The 17,871-nt window shown below is 45.6% G+C and overlaps 1 long non-coding RNA gene across 1 annotated transcript in view; it reads right to left on the minus strand.

Annotated features, from left to right (window-relative positions):
* LOC111548627 overlaps positions 1–17,871 on the minus strand; it is a 44,477-nt gene that overhangs the window by 15,042 nt on the left and 11,564 nt on the right. Inside the window, exon 2 of the long non-coding RNA XR_002733480.2 lies at positions 15,574–15,658. This is a non-coding gene — a long non-coding RNA (uncharacterized LOC111548627). The remainder of the gene's footprint in view (positions 1–15,573; positions 15,659–17,871) is intronic.

A 17,871-nucleotide genomic window follows, 5' to 3' on the forward strand; every position in this document is an offset into this window, starting at 1 on the left:
GTGAAGGGGAAGCAAGGCACATCTTACATGGTGGCAGGCAATAGAGTGCAGGGGAAAATCCTGCTTTTAAACCATCAGATTTCATGAAAACTCCCTCATTAACACAGGAGCAGCATGGGGGAAACTGCCCCCATGATCCAATCACCTCCCATCAGTTCCCTCCCTCAACATGTGAGGATTACAATTCTAGATGACAGTTAGGTGAGGACAGAGAGCCAAACCATATCACCATGATATCCAGAATACTATTATTTCAACATGTAATCAATATGAAAAATCATTAATGAGATACTTTACATTTTTTAGTCTAAATTTTGAAATTGGATGTGTGTTTTGCACTTTGTTTACCTCTCATTCAGACTGGCCACATTTCAAGGGCTTGGTAGCTACACGAGCTAGTGGCTGCCATCTTGAACAGCACAGGTCTAAAACAGAAGCTATTTGAGGGTGTGCACTTTGCTCTCTTTGTTCACCTGTCTCTTCAAGGTGCCCTGAACTTTGCCTAACCCTTAAAAAATATTTTCCTATTGCATGTGTGCAGGAATGCAATGAATGAAATGCACCCCTTGTTTTGATTGTCCCCCACCCCTTCCTCCTGACCTCATAGTGGCAGAAGCCTCCTACCTGTCAAGTGTCTACAGGTGTGGCAAAGAACTGCTCCTTTCCAGCTTGAGATGCTCTTCCCACACCACCAGTTTCTGTCTTGAGCCTCTTTCCACTGGTGAGAGGCCTCAGAATAAGGCTTGTCTGGTGGCCCCAGCCAATGGACACCTGCCTCTTCCCATCTCTTCCCATAGCACGAAAGTGTGTGACTTCAGTCCTCTCTCCTCACCCTGTCCTACCCTCCCACTGATCTCCACTCCTCACCTTCATCCTGAAGTCCAGAGCAGAGTCCCTGAGAGCTTGTACTGAGGTTGAAGAATGCTGACCTCTGACCTCTCACTTTTTGAATGAGAAAACCTAGGGTCACCACCACGGTGATTTTAGACACAGCAGCTCTCAGGGGTCCACCACCTTAGCACTGCAGTCACACCCTCTCTATTGTCTCTTACTACCTCACCAGGTACCACCACCACGGTGATTTTAGACAACTTATTTAACCTCTCTGTGCCTCAGTCTGCTCCCCTGGCAAATGGGGATAATAATAGTACCAACCTCAGAACATTATTGAAAATGCATGCCTGAGTGCTTAAACCCAGCCAGAACAAGGAAAGCTCCACGTGTGTTAGCGATTCTTTCTTCCCAAATCACACTTTGTTGTAGTGAGATTTATCTCCTCCCCATGGTCCTCTCTTCACACCCGGGGTCTGGATTTTCTGCTTATGTAAGTTCTGGCTATTTGTATTAGTTTCCTATTGCCACTGCAACAAATTGTCACAAACTCCGTGGCTTAAAACAACATATGTTTTTTTCTCTTAGGATTCTGGAGGTCAGAAGTCCAAATGAGTCTTGCTGAGCTAAACTCCGAGTGCCAGTAGGGCCATGTTCCTTTATAGGGGCTCTGGGAAAGAATCTGTTTTTTGGCTTTTTCCAACTTCTCCCCTCCCACTCCCACATTCTCCCTCCAACACGCTAGTTCACTTCTGTACAAAGTTGAGTGCAGTCCACCACAGACTCCTCTCCCTGTTAAGTCAGCAACTGTTTTTACTGATTTAAGTCTGTCCCGATCACTTTAATCAGTGTCCAGCTTTGTTTATCTTTGGTCATCCCCTTCATCCATCCTCCAAGTCAGCAATGGCCTGCAGAATCCTTCTCCCATCATGTCAGCCTGCCTCTGTGAGTTTGTTGCCTTGTCTTCTCTGACCCTCCTGCCTGCCTCTTCTTCCCCTTGTGAGGACCCTTGTGATGTCATTGGGCCCCCAGAAAATCCAGGATTATCTCCCTATCTCAAAGTCAGCTGATCAGCAACCTTAAACCCGTCTGCAACCTAATTCCTCCTTGCCAAGTAACGTAAGATTTTCAGAGGTCTAGGCATCAGATGTGGACATTTGGGGGCCATTATTCTGCATGTCACACAATTCTCTTTTTCCCCAACATTATTGGGGTATAGTTGACAATTAAAAATTGTGTATATTTGAGGTTAACTCAATGATTCTATATATATATACACACACACATTGGAAACTGTTCACCACAATCAAGCAAATTGATACACTCATCACCTCACATTGTTATCATTTTTTGATGCGGTGAGAACACCTAAGAGCTACCTTCTTAGCAAATTTCAAGTATACAATACTGTTAACTGTAGTCACATTGCTGCAGGTAGTTCTCCAGACCTTATTTACCTTACATACCCTTTGACCAACATCTTCCCATATCCCTCCCCCTCAGCCTCCAGTAACCGCTATTCTACTCTCTGTTTTTGAGTTTGACATTTTTGGATTTCAGGTTTATGTTGTTACAAATAACAGAATTTCCTTCTTTTTAAAGGCTGAATAATATTTCATTGCATATGTATATACAACATTTTATCTATTCATCTGTCAATGGACATTTAGGTTATTTCTGTATCTTGGCTATTGTGAATATTGCTGCAATGAACAGATATATGTTTAAGATACTGATTTCATTTCCTTTGGATATAGACCTCAAAATGGGATTGCTGATCACATGGTAGTTCTATTTTTCCTTTTTTGAGAAACTTTCGTATTGTTTTCCATGATGCCTGTACCAATTTACATTCCCATCGATCTTGGACAAGGTTTTTCTTTGCTTGACATCCTCACCAACATTTGTTATCTCTTGTCATTCTGATAATAACCATCCTAACAGGTGTGAAGTGACGTCTCCCAGTGACTTTGATTATCGCTTCCCTGATGGTTAGTGATGTTGAACATCTTTTCATATACCTGTTAGTCATTTGTATGTCTTCTTGGGAAAAATGTCTAGTCAATTCCTCTGTCTACTTTTTAATCAAGTTTTGTTTTTTCTGTTGAGTTGTGCGAGTTGCTCATATATTGTGGATATTAACCCCTTATCAGATATATGGCTTGCAAATATTTTCTCCCATTCTGTAGGTTGCTTTTCATTGTTGTTGATTGTTTCATTTGCTGTGCAGAAACTTTTTAGTTTGATGTAGCCTCACTTGTTCCTTTGTGCTTTTGGTTTCATGTTCAAACCATCATTGCCAAGACCAACATCATGAAGCTCTTTCCCCCATGGTATCTTCTGGGAGTTTTAGAGCTTCAGGGCTATGTTTCGGTCTCTTTGAGTTGATCTTTGTGTATGGTGTAAGATAAACATATAGTTTCATTTTCTTACATGGGGGTAGCCAGTTTTCTCAATACCACTTATTGAAGAGACTGTCTTTTCCCCATTGTGTATTTTTGGTACTTTTGTTGAAGATTTGTAGATTTGTTGACCACACATGTGAGTTATTTCTGGGATTTCTGGTTTTTTCCATTGTTCTATGTGTCTGTTTTTATGCCAGTACATGTTATTTTGGCTAGTATAACTTTGTAATATATTTTGAAATCAGAGCGGGTAAAGCCTCCAGCTTTGTTCTTCTTGCTCAAGATTGCTTTGGCTACTCTGGGTCTTTTGTAGTTCCATATGATTTTTTTTTTCTTTTCTTTTCTTTGAGACAGAGTCTTGCTCTGTGCCCCTGGCTGGAGTGCAGTGGTGCAATCTCAGCTCACAGCAACCTCTGCCTCCCAGGGTCAAGCGATTCTCCTGCCTCAGCCTTCCGAGTAGTTGGAATTACAGGCACCTGCCACCATGCCTGGCTAACTTTTCTATTTTTAGTAGAGGTGGGGTTTTACCATGTTTGCCAGGCTGGTCTTGAACTCCTGACTTCAAGTGATCCACCCACCTTGCCTTCCCAAAGTGCTGGAATTACAGGTGAGAGCCACTGTACCTGGCTGCATATGAATTTTAAGGTAGATTTTTCTATTTCTGTAAAGGACATCATTGGGACTTTGGTAGGGATTGCTTTGCATCTGTAAAGCAGTTTGGGTAGTTTAGACATTTTAACAATATTAATTATTTCAGTCAACATGGATATCTTTCCACTTATCTGTATCTTCTTTAACTTCCCTCATCATTGTTATAATTTTCAGTGTACAAGTGTTTCATCTCTTTGGTTAAATTTATTTTTAAGTATTCTCTTCTTTTGTTGCTATTGCGAATGGGATTATTTTCTTGATTTCCTTGTCAGATAGTTAAATGTTTGTGTATAGAAATGCACCTGATTTGCATATATTGATTTTGTATCCTGCAACTTTACTGACTGTATTTATTAAGCTCTAACAGTTTTTGGTTGAGTCTTTAGGGGTTTCTACATATGTAACCATATCATTCTCAAATAGGGATAATTTTACTTCTTCCTTTCCAACTTGGATGTCTTTCTTTTTCTTGTCTTGTTGTTCTGGCTCTGACTTCTAGCACTCTGTTGAATAGAAGTGGTGAGCATAGACATCCTTGCCTCGTGCCAGATCTTAGGGGGAAAGCTTTCGGTTTTTTCCCACTGAGTTTGACGTTAGCTGCTATCACACTATTTTTTAAATGTTCACGTCTGGTTCCCCTTTGTCACAGAATCTTCCCAAATGACCCAGACATCAGGCTCCTTTTTCTGAATGTCCATAAAATTCATCCTCTGTGACCTTCATTTGACACATCTTTTACGTTCTCCTGTATTGTTCCTAAGTGAAATGTGAAGTCTGGGAAGGTGTGAACCACATCTCGCCATCTTGGAGTAGACGGCATGAGCAAAGGAGAAAGGCAGGATAAGAAACCAAAAGGCTGCACTTCAGTTCCACCCAACTGGGAGACATCGGGCAAGTTCCTGAACTTCTATGACCTTCATTTTCTCCCCAAAATGGGGTAAATCCACAACTCTAATCCTAGCCATTATAAAAATAAAAATAAAGCAACATAACAATAGAAAACAAACAACTCAATTAAAAATGGGCAAAGAACTTGAATAGACATCTCTCCAAAGATGATATACAAATGGCCAATAAGCACATGAAAAGATGCTCAATATCATAATCATTAGGGAAATGCAGATGAAAACTACAATGAGATACCTCTTCATACTCATTAGAATGACTGTAATGGAGAAAGAGAGAGAGAGAGAACCAGAAAGAAAGCCCAGAAAATAACAAGCGTGGACAAGGACATGGAGAAATTGGAACACTTTCACATTGCTGGTGGGTATGTAAAATAGTAAAATGATGTTACAGCAATTCCTCAGAAAAACTAAACATAGAATTACTGTATGGTCCAGCAATCCCACTTCTGGAAATATACCTTCCGAAACTGAAAGCAGGATCTCAGGCAGATCCTTGTACACTCGTGTTCATAGTAACAATAGCCAAAAGATGGAAGCAACCCAAATGTTCATCAATGGATGACGAATAAACAAAATGTGGCGTAGCTGTAGATCATAATATTATTATGCCTTTAAAGGGAAGGAAATTCCAACACATACTACCACAAGGATGGCCCTTGAGAACATTATGCCCAGTGAAATAAGCCAGTCACAAAAGGACAAATACTCCATGATTTCACTTATAGGAGGCACCTAAAGTAGTGAAATTCATAGAGACAGAAAGTAGAATGTTGGTTGCTGGGAGCTGGGAACGGGGGGAATGGAGAGTTATTGTGTAACGAGGGCAGAGTTTCAGTGGGGAAGATGAAAATGTTCTAAAGATGGATGGTGTGGATGGTGGTGACGGCTGTGCCATACATAATGTGAAAGTACTTAACGTTGTTGAACTGTGCACTTAAAATGGTTAAATGGTCAATTTTAGGTTATGTATATTTTGCCACAAAAACCCACTTATACAGTATAAGGTGACATTATTCCTGATATTTTCTTACCTCTCCCCCTCATACACCCACCCCTACTGCTGTGCATATTCCAGATTTTGATAAACACTTGCTAAACCAGTGCTGTCCTGACAGAATATACCCTCCTCTCCTCTTCCTCCCCTGCCCATCTGTAGACATGTGTAGTTGACCAACTTACCTGAATAAATCTTTTAAACCAAACCGGTCTAAATATTTTTAATGTGACAAAACATAAAAAGAGATGGAGAAAGCAAGGGAGAGAGAGATGGGTGTGCCTCGTGCATTCATGGATTTGTATTTATACTCCAATGATCTTGTTATTTTTAAAGTCTGCTAAAGCTGGTTCCACCTGCTGGTTTTTTCTGGTGCCCTAAATCTATGTGTGCATTCTCCATATGCTTGGAGTCCGCGTACACGAGCTGTTTGTCCCCCAACTGGCTTTACGCAGTGGAAGAGGCACAAACAGAATCCGCAGCACGTAGGACAGGGAGCCTGAAATCCCACGCTGCGCAGCACTCGCTGTGTGCAGGAGCTGAGGGAAGCAATAAGACCTAATAACCTCACCCGTCCTCCTAATTGCTTACTTCTCCTCACAAAAGAGCCACACCAGCAGCTTTGGTGGCCCTCAGGGAAATCTCTGCTTGTTATGAGGCTGGTGGGCTATCCTTTCATCACTGTGAAATGCTGGCAGTTTGTGTCAACAAATCCAATTTCAGTCAATCAATAGGCACCCTGCCTCCCAGCTCTGTCCCAGCTCGGCAGAACTGCACAGCTGGCCTCCCCTCCCTCCCATCCGCTGCCCACACCCTGGAGCCCTGGCAGCCAGAGCCACTGCTGCCCATGGGGTGGGAGAATGCCCAGGCAGCCAGGTCAGACTGGATATGGCAGACAGCAATTGACAAGGCTGGTTCCACCACCGAGAGTCACAGCGCACTGGAAAGACACCGAGTTGCACAGGGTAGAAGGGCCAGCTTTGTGCAGATGGACTTGGGTACAGGTCTGATTCTGCCACTTTGGGCTATATGACCTTGAACTTCAAGGCAAGTTCTTCACCTTTTTGAACTCTAGCTTCCTTAGTTATAAAGCGGGGATGCTACTACTGCCTGCTACAGGATTGTTAAGAAAAGTGTTATAATGCATGCAAAGTGCTTTGCCCAGTCCCCGGCACACAGTAAAGAGAGTGAGAGAAAGAGAGAGAGAGTGTGTGTGTGTGTCATTGTGATCTGCCAAGTCTTACAAGCCAAATAGGGCAATAAATGGAAACCACTGCAGATTTTACAGTCATCATCAGCATCATCATCATTATTATTGTCATGTTGAGGGTTGCACAGAAAACAGCCTGGAACCAGCCTACATGGTTCTACCAACACAGGATGAGAACGTTTGGCCTTCAGTTCACACAGGTTCACTCAGCAGAGATGTATACTAGATGATCACCAACATTTGCAAAAACTAAATACTATAGTGTCTTCATCAGAGGGCTGCCACCGGCCTCAGGAGGGCATTCCCAGGCAGAAGTGCCTCAGGAGGTTTGTTTTGTTGCCTGGCCCAACATCCTATGGGGAAGGAGCCCAGTAGTGGCTCCCTGAGATTTCTGCATTCTCTGGAAGCCAGAAAAAGCAAAGACCTCCCGGCAATTGAGCTCTCTTGCTTGTAGGGGAGATCACAGCCTCATAGATAGATGGCTGTTTTCCCTTGGGTGATAGAGGTCCTTGTTGGGCAACAAAGAGTTAAACACAAATCTATTTCTCGCCAGTAGCTGTCACACCTAATAGATTGGGATGAGATACCACTGCATTAGTGTGCGAATTTCCCCAGATGAAGGCAGCAGCAAAGCCCTTTGGAACAAGCCACAGAAGGACAGAAACAAACTAATCAAGGAATGTACAGCTTCACACAAGATCCAGGGGCTTCTGACATGGGAGGAACACAAAATTTTTAACTAACCAACGATGCAAATATTCCCCCAGCAAGAAATGGTTCGAAGTACCTTGGAGTGCATTTTGCGGTTGCTGTTACTGCTGCTGCTGTTTTGTATAATTGGGAAGGGAAAGAGAATAATTAGAGGTGAGATTTTCAGGCACAGAATGACCTAGTATGTATTGACTTTCCACTCTGAGGTAGGCACTGTGAGAGGCCCTTCCACCTTGATTATTTCATTGCATTTGTCATAATAACCGTGCATGGCAGAAATATTTACGCGTTTTGTCCAATGTGATGCTGAGGCCCAGATAGAACCCAGAAAGCTCTGGGACCTGGCATAGACCAGGTGCTCAGGAACGAGAGACTGGTGGAGACTTGCCCAGGGTCGCAAATCGAGAGGAGAGATTCAAATGCAGATCCTAAAACTCCAGACCGCCCCTCTTTGCTCTCTCCCTATCTGCTTGCTCAGTGCAGGAGACTGGGAGGGCCCTGAGCCAGGATGGGTTTAGACTCACGCAAGAAAATTCTTTGGGGGAAAAATGTTTTTTCCACAAGAATCTGCTCTCAAATAGCAGCCACACTTCTCCATACAGCCCAGAGACAGCTCCTTCTAACATTGAAGCTAGTTTTAGGTCTTTGGAGGAGAGATTCAAAGATTCTAAATTAAAAAAAAAAAAAAAAATTAGACCACCAGAACAGTTGAATATGATTCACGTTTATTATGAATTACAATTGGGTCTTTATCGTGCAGCAGGGGGTCCTCAATGGTGCTTCCATCCTTTCTGAAATTGATCTTATTGGATAGCAGTGACCAAAAGGGAAAACAAAAGCAAATAGTCATGCATGTTTGGAAGATCTGGGACTGAGACCCGCAAGTGTGGTGGGAAGGTTCACCACTCTCGGAAATGTAATTGCTGAATGGAAACAGGCATAGAAATCTGGATTCCAGACTTGAGCTCCATGCTAGCATATCAAACTGCCTGCTGGAATCACTATGCAGATGTCCCAAAGGCAGATAAAACTCAACATGCCTAAAAGCAAATGAATTGTTTGATGCTGCACCAGGCTCACCACCACAAAAGGGGAAATTGCCTGCATTCTCTACTTTGGTTGGTGACATCAGCATCTGCCTAAGCCTCTCAGACTAGACAGTTGGGATTCTCCCTAGGTTTTCCCTCTTCCTTATTCCTCCTGCCAATGTGCTGTTCAGTTCTCCTCTTCCCACCATCACTGTTCCTTTGTGCCTATCTTCTACCTGTCTTTATTCATCAACCCTTCACCGGTCTCTCTGACAGCAATCTCACTCTCCTCTACCCATCACTGGTTTCAGAGATTTTTCTAAAATCTAAATTTGACCTTGGCACTCCCTGCTTACCACCTTCAATTACCCACTAGCATTGATGGTTTTCAAGCTGAAAATCTTTAGCATTTTATGAAAAACACATACTTTTCAGAGATGAATGCATTGTGCCTGCCTCCGAAGTACAGGCAGTCTTGTTAAATAAGCACCATTGTGATGGTTCGTTTTACATGTCAACTTGGCAAGGTCATGTGTGTTCATTTGCTATGGCTGCCACAGAAAATACCACAGACTGTGGGTGGCTTAAACAACAGAAATTTATTTTCTCACAGTCCTGGAGGCTGGAAATCCAAGATCGAGGTGCTGGCAGGGTTGGTGTTTCCAAAGGCCTCTCTTCTGGGCCTGCCACCTTCTTGCTTCCCCTTCCATCACATGGTCGTCCTTTTGTGCACTTGCATCCCAGTGCCCCTCTGTGTCCTAATCTTCTTTTCTTATAGGGACACAAGTCAGCTTGGATTTGGGCCCACCTCAAAAGCCTCGTTTTAACTTAATTCTTTTGTTTTGTTTTTGTTTTTGTTTTTGTTTTGTTTTGTTTTGGTTTTGTTTTTTGTTTTTTTGCTTTGTTTTGTTTTGCAACGGAGTCTCACTCTGTTGTCAGGCTGGAGTACAGTGGAGCGATCTCAGCTCACTGCAACCTCCACCTCCCCAGTTCAAGTGATTCTCCTGCCTCAGCCTCCAAGTAGCTGGGATTTCAGGCGTACACCACCATGCCTGGCTAATTTTTTGTATCTTTTAGTAGACACAGGGTTTCACTATGTTGGCCAGGATGGTCTCGATCTCTTGACCTCGTGATCTGCCCACCTCAGCCTTCCAAAGTGCTGGGATTACAGGCGTGAGCCACCACACCCGGCCCACTTAATTCCTCTTTTACAACCCTATCTCCAAATGCAGTCATATTCTGAGTTATCAGGGGTTCAGACTTCAACTTGTGAATTTGGGGAAGACAAAACTTAGTCCATAACAGCCATGGCAACCAGATTTTGCTCAATCACTAATCTAGATGTTGCTGTGAAGACTTTTTTTGTATGTGATTAACATTTAAATCAGTAAACTCTGAGTAAAGCAGATGACCCTTCATACTGTGGGTGGTTCTCATTCAATCAGTAAAAAGGCTTTACGAGAAAAGACTGAGGTCCCCTGAAGAAGTGGGAATTCTGCCCCCAAATTGCCTTCAGACTTGAGCTGCAACATCAGCTCTTTTCTGGGTCCGCAGATTTTGAACTCGCCAGTCCCACAATCACACGAGCCACTTTCTTAACACACACACACCCTCTGTGTGTGTGTGTGTGTATACATAGCATATACATAACACATACATACGTAAACATATGTATTTCCTGTTGGTCCTGCTTCTTTGGCTAGCCTTGACTAACAGAACCATCAGACCCAGGCTCCTCCATCCTGCGGCTCCACAATACATAATGTGTTACCTCTGGGTCAGAGCTGGCTGCTTGAGCCCCAGACATGGTGGCTCCATTCCAGACAGCTGGAGAGAGGAAGGGACCTAAAAAGACACATTCCCTTATTTTAGGGACAGTTCTTGGAAGTAGAACATGACCATCCCATTGGCCTGAACTTAGTCACATCTAGTTGCAAGGGAATTGGGAACATAGTCTTGATTCCAGAAACCATGCACCCAGCTAAAAATCAGGAGGTTTTATATCATGGTAGAATGGACATGGCGCTGCACCAGGAGACGGTACCTGCTACAAATACCAAAAGAAGGGCGCTGACAATGAGCATTTAGAAGTTAACGGGAGATTAATGCGGGCAGGGTCCAGCAGAGAGGGCTGCAGAGTGCAAGGGGACCGGGGCTGACTTTGAAAGAAGGGCTACTCCGCCCAAGTACAAGAACACGTGAGCACTCTTGCCCCAGAGTGAGCATCAACGCCGTGATCACGGTTGTTACCTGGGAGGTCTCCTGCCCAGGATCCAGGCAGTGAGGCTGCCCTGGAGGCAGGCTGGCTCCGCTACAGGCGCGCGGGCAGCAACGGCCAAGCCGAGGATGGCAGGGCCGGCGGGCGACCAGGCCTCCGGCCAAGGGCACGCGACACCCCCCACCCCCCGCGCTTCCCGGGTACTCCCCCAAAGCCTGGGAGGCGTGGGCACCTGCGCGGGGCGGTGCCAGGGAAACGCAGTCCTCGCCTCAGGGCACGCCAGCCAATGGGCAGCCTCACCGATGCGGTAATGCCCCAACGCGGCGTTTCATTGGCCAGTTCTCTTTCAGGTTCCGACTATTTATTAGATTTTTTTTTTTTTAAGAAATTGCAAATACGCCTAAACAAAATCCAGAGGAGAGGGAAGGGATGCCTGCGCACAGATGGGTGGGAGAAGCCGCCCCGAGGTGCAGCGTTGGCACGAGAAGCCCTGTCTGCGAGCCCCGAGGCGGAGATGACTCCCCAAGCCCTGTGCAGACAGGAGAGCCCGCCCCTCCCTCTCCCGCACCCGCTGAACTTTGGGGTCAGCAGAGGAATGTCCCCCGCTGTTAATGTTTTGTTTTTACTGTTTTACAATTCACATTTCGTGCCGCAGGGTCGCTCAGAGTCCTCACACACCAGAGTGTACTGTGAAGCTACAACAGGGACGGAGAGGTTTGTAGGAAGCGGCATTTCCCAAAAGCCAACCTCTGAACCTTTTATTCCCAGAGCACATCACAGGTCCAGCGTTCCACGGAACACACCCTAGAAAAACGCTCCTGTGGAGGATCCGTCCCGCCAGGATCCCCGGCTGGGGGAACGCTCCGAGGGCCTCCTTACTCGGGCTGTTCTCCCTCCCACACATGCACCTGGGGGACAGGCTCTGGTTAGTTAGAAAATTGTGACACAGCAAGGTATGAGCCAGCAGCCCCTTGTCACCTTCGGTTCCAACTGAGGGTGGGAGGTGGGAGGTGGGTTGGGAGGTTTGGGGATGGGAAACCTGGCTCTACCTCCCTTCTTCCCGTTTGCACCACAGAGCTGCATCCCAGGTGGCCAGATTCCCTGTAACCGACAATGATTGAGGACCTTCTCAGTGCCCGCTCCTTCTCAGCGCCAGCTCCTTTGGAGACAGATTCTGCCCTGAAGGTGCTCCCTGAAAGGACTAAGAAACAGAGAAATAAGCAGGTCATTGCAATACAGTGTGCTGGGTACGAGAGTCGAGGTAATGTCAGATGTAAGAGTGACTCAAAAGAAGGGAATGATCTTGCCTGGGGGAGGTGGGCAAGCAGCAGGAGCTGTGGCAGGAGGGGATCAGAGAGCATAAAGTCAAAGGTCTGTGTTCGAGATTGTCAAAGGAAAGCCACGCACAGTTCAGAGGCTTCAGGAATGTTCTCCGCTCAGGGAATAGGGTCTGGAATCTGGGAATCAGGCTGTTGTTCTCCTGGGACAAGAGCGAGCCTGGGAGTACAATGAATGCCCAGTGCTTCTGGAGAGGCTTGGGAATCCTGGGCTCGTGCAGGCCCTCCCTGCTATTAATACTGCAGCTCCCAGATTCTGCTTGAAACCATTGAGAGAGCTTTGGTCAGAGGCCAGCAAGCCCCTCAGCCCCAAGCAGGGGTAAGCATGGTGGTGACCCAGGAGCCTGGGGTGTCAGTGGTGCGGCAGTGTCTTTGCAGTGGTGGCACAGGGCTGAAGTGTTAAGAGGCTGGGAACAAGATGGAGCACACAAGGTGAAAGGGGATGAGACAGGAGGAAAAGAGAGAGAAGGAGAGGGCATTTTGCTGCAGTCCCAGTGCCCTGGGGATCAGTAACTTTGCATCCTGGCCCTAGCCCCACTTATTACTGCCTGTGTGACGTTGGGCCAGCTCCCTTAGCTATCAAATGAGCTGCAGAGAGATGCTGTGATCTCTACAGCCCCCTCCTCCTCTAGTGGCATGAGCATTCTCTTTTCTGGAAGGTCCCTTACCAACTGCAGTGGCTACCACTGTGAAGAGCAATAAGCAGGTGGGTGCAGATGGCAGTGGTACTGATGGGAGGGTGGGGGTGCTGGCACCCCAGGATAGCTCAAAAGTGGTGCAGGCTGATGCCCTCCCTCCCTTCTTCCTTCCACCTCCTGCCTGTTGAGGCCCCCAGGACCCAGCAGCTAATGTAATCGTTTCCTCCAATGCCCCATAACGGCCCTGCAGCAGTTTCTGCAGGCTCCGCCTCTCTCTGCTGGCAGCAGGCTGTGAGTTCAGAGGAAAATGAGCTCCCTGCTCTCGGGAAGGTGAAGTCGGGCTCCCTCAGCCTAGAACAGCCACAGGACCGTAACTCCCTCTGGACAAGGGGCCTGTGCAGCAGACCCCACCAGGTACCTTTCCCCACAGAACCTACACAGAAGCACAAGGCCCTTTGCTCCTGATTTGATAAGGTGTCCTCTCTTGTGGTTGTTTTCAGACTGTGTTGAGCTAAGAACCCTTTCTTTAAATGAAAGGTGTTATGGAAGCCTAAACAACACATTATTCGATAACGATTTCTTGAAATAAGTGTGTGTCAAGTGCAGTGTTGAGAACTGGGTACACAGTGGTGGCCCAAATAGACTTGATCTCTGCCTTCATAGACTTTGGTTTAGTAGGCAAATCCAACCATAGATGAGTAAATATTTACTAACTCTTCATTGTGATTAGTGTCATGAAGGAAAAACATGTGGGATGGCCTTTAGGTTGCATTATTATGAACGACTTCCAGGTCGGGAAGGGATGCTGCTGCATCCAGCAATACCTACCAGTGTGAAATCTGGGGCCGGGACCAGGTCAAAGCTTTGGATGACTGATGACACCGAGGAGGAATAAGTTATAAGTTTTTTCTTTTGTTGAGTTTGGTGATGCTCTTGTATGGAGTTTAGCATCTTCACATGGTTGATGTATTTAGATTGTATGTAAAGCTCTGTGCCTTCTGCTTGTTGTTGAAATGCAGCCTGGTTTCCTTCTGGTCTCTTGGGGTGTGAGTGGGAGCTGAGGAGGAACAGGCAGCCTCTACACGCAGGTGGGAGTGAGCTCCTGCCTGGTGGTCTGTGCTGGCCTTCCCCACAATGCAAGCCAAGGCATCAGCTCCCACCCACACCCCAAGAGACCAGAAAGAAACCAGGCTGCATTTCCAAAACAAGTAGAAACCACAGAGCTTTACATACAATCTAAATACATCAACCATGCTAAACTCCATACAAGAGCATCAGCAGACTCAACAAAAGAAAAAACTTATAACTGAGGAAACTGAGCTAATAGTCTAATCAAAACAGAAACTTAAAATCTGTATACTTAGTATCTTGGAGAGATGTGAATGGGTATCTATATATCAAATGAGAGAAGATTATTACAAATCAAGAGCTAGCAATTATGAAAAGAAACAGGGAAACTCCCGGGAGTGAAAAATATCAGTATTCAAAAATCTTTCTGGCTATAGTGAGGAGAGCGAATTGCAAGGAGGTAAGACACATTTTAGCTGGGTAAGAGATGATGTGGCTTTGGCTAGGGTGGAGGCAGAGGAAAGGGAGAAGAGTAGATGGATTCAAAATACAGTTTGAATGAAGAGTCGGCAGCACTTGCTGACCTCTACAGCATTTGAGTGTGAGGATGAAGGAGAGGGGGCCCTCTGGGATGATGTCTGGAATGAACCCAGAGCTGCTCCGGTTAGAGATGCTCAGGAATTATAACACATGGCCCCCTGCAGAGACTGCAAAGGCTTCTTTACCCCTCTCCCTGCATCAAAATGAGGTAGCCCTGCCATCATACAATCCTCAAACTGCACCCTTGAGTCTTTCTCCTCTTCCTATCCTTATCAGACACCCAGAGGGCTTGAAAGCAAGAGCCAAGCTGCATCCAGCACTGAAGGACCACTCTATGTATTCCTCCCTGATGTCTTCAGGGAGAGTCTGGTTGGTGAGGGAGGGCAGTGTGACTATTACAAGTTGGGTTCCCTGGAAAGCAGACCCTAAGATGCAGTTTTTTGTGCAGAATGCCAATTAAGGGGTCAACACCTGTGTAAGGAGGAGGAAGCAGTATGCTGAAACAGAAATTGAGCCCAGGTCAAAGACAGCCTTGGTCAGTCCCACGGGGGCAGGGCTTGGGAGATCAAATGGCCCTTCAGAGTTGTTTTAAGGTGGTCTGAGATGGCCAGATCTCTATGCGTCCACATCGATCAGTTATTAGATTTGGGCCCCATGGGCACAGGTGTGACATCAGTAAGGCTGCTCTCTGCAGCCCAGGCAACCTCTGTGTGCTAGCAGCACTCTGCACCGTGGGGACTACAAGTCCTTATTGAGGGGGATCTAGGTGGCACTTTACAGTGTTCACCATAGTGCCCAATGCCAAGGTAGTCTCTTAAGTGGCTTGACGTACAGCCTTGTACATGCCACGCTGTACCTTGTATGTACCTGCTCTGAAGTCATTCCTGAACATTATCTCCAACCTTTGGGGGAAATCAGAAGTTTAGAAGCAAGGACAGACCTAATTAAAACCAAAGAGACCATATATTAAGGTAGAAGAGTAAGGAATGCCTTTATATTAATACATAGTCAGCATAAAGCTGAAAGTACCTCACCTGTGGCAGACTGCATCATCTAAGAAGAATGTCTGGAAATTTATGTTATACAGTTCAGATTCTACCAGTTCACAACATCAATATCCTGTTGAGAAAAGCAAGTCTCACTCAGTTGATAAATATAATCCTCTCTGCTGCTTTCATTTCAGTTTTGAGATGACCTGGCTGGCAGTGGGCTGAACCAGTCTCTCAGAACCCTTTGAAGCACTGGATGCAGGCTGATGAGCTGCCATAAATGTCTTTGAGTCCCCACACTGCTCAGGGACTGCGTATCATACCAAAGTCTGCCTGTGTGATCTTTTAATTTGTGAATGTGAAAACTGAGGTGGGAAGCAAATACTGATGTTCTCAAAGACCCGTCTTGGCTATTCCGTCCAAACAGGGTCCAGAATCTTCAAAATTCTGCTTCTTCAGCTTACCTCCTGTCTCAGGCTGCTTCCCCAGAAGCATCCTAGAGATGAGGATTTGTGAGAAAGTGATGTATTGAGCAGAGTCCCCTGCAGGGAAGTGAGGATGCAAGACAGTGAGAAGGAAACCAAGCAAGGGTGCAATGTCAAGCAAGGTCCCATGCTTGCAGGGTGCCCAGCTTCTCCCACAGAGGATTGGAGACTGAGAGCCCCTCCCTCCATTGGTCAAGGGCCATCTCAGAGGGATGCATGTTTCTAGGTACCCCCCACTCTCTCTGTACACAGGAAAAGCAGACTCCAGAAGCATGAGGGCAGCCCTCTCACAAAGAAGCATGGGTTCTGGATACCGGGAGTAAAAGCAAACTCAGAGCCAAGGGGCATGAAAATGGGAAAGGGACCCAAGGAAATAGAGTAGTGCATCCACCATGAGTAAGTCCCACAGTCACTGAGTCAGCACCTGCTATGTTCAACACCATGCTAAGTATCATGGAGAGGAGAGAAGTTACTAGACTTCCCTCCTGTTATCCTTAACGGTCTATTTTCTCTTCCCTAGACACCCCAAACTGAGATTTAAGGTACATAAGCTCCCAGAAATGGCTTCCTGGAATTATGGCCATGAACGTCCATGAACTGTTAGGGTCCATAGTTACATCTCAAAAATGACGGCTGTTTCAGTACATGGTATTAGTTACAGTAACAGCAACAGCCAAAATAATAATGTGGCAGAGACTAGCTTGATGCTCATCACATCTCTACCTGGGCACATAGCAAAGTTTTTTATTCCAGCTCCCACCCTGCATCTCGGGTCCTAGTTCTCAACAATGAAATTCTTCCAAGCCAAGTTAAGCAGCCACAACTTTCCAACAAAAACTTAAAGATCCTGTGCTGAAGACAGTGGCAACTTAAAAATGCAAGGGCAGTATCTTTGAGTCCTCAGGTCACCAGAAAGCCACCCAATCAGGACCATTGACACTAGACTCTGTGTTAGTAAGAAACAAACTTGTGTTAAGCCATCATGATTTTAAAGCTGTTAGCAGTTAGTTTGCTCTCACAGGATGAGCACTAATAAACACAGTGGTAACAACCTGCTGGGTAGTATCATTATTCTCACTTTGTTGGTGAGGAACTTGAGGCTCAAAATGGTCAGAAAGCTAGCAGATGGCAGAGCTGGTATTTAAAGTCTATTTTTTAATCCCTATCCTGCGCTCCTTGGTCATGTAAACCTTGTGTGAATATATTTGATGCTTTAATGGAGCAAAGAGGAGAATATTAAAATATTGGGTTTTTTGGGTAGGATATGGAGTGAGGAGGAAGAACACAAAACAGAAAGGCTCCACATGTCAGAAACCAAGCTTTGGGCACTCCACAATTTTGCTAAAGACTTCCCTGCCTGCTCACATCTGGTCTGTTCTCCAGTATCCTCACTGTATTAAAGTTGTTTCTTTGTCACATTTTGCTCATTTTTCTGGTGTGATTCTATCAACTACTTGCTACCAAGGAGAAGAAACGAGATGAACAAAGGGGTATCCCCCAAATCCCCAAGGCTGTGCCCCTCAAGTTCAAGAAGAGAAAGCAGAGAGCTCTTGTTTCATATGGATGTGTTAGTTGCCATCCCCTCTGCCATCCCCCCATTTCCTTGTTCGTAGAACTCTGATTTTGCTCATCTTATTGCAAGTTACCAAGTCCTTTAGGGAATGCTAGGCTGCCCTCTTACCCAGGACTGAGAGTTCATGGTTGAAGCCAGATAGGACAGAGTGATTTCCCCTGCCAACCAATTGGTTCAGGCATGAGATGCAATTTGGGCCAATGGAGCTGAAAGTGAAATCTGCTGATGGGGCTTCTGGGAAGGTTTTTCTTGCAAAAAACAACAACAACAACAAAGCAAAACAAA

This window comes from Piliocolobus tephrosceles, chromosome 5, assembly GCF_002776525.5.
Source record: "Piliocolobus tephrosceles isolate RC106 chromosome 5, ASM277652v3, whole genome shotgun sequence".
NCBI classification, from domain to species: Eukaryota; Metazoa; Chordata; class Mammalia; order Primates; family Cercopithecidae; genus Piliocolobus; species Piliocolobus tephrosceles.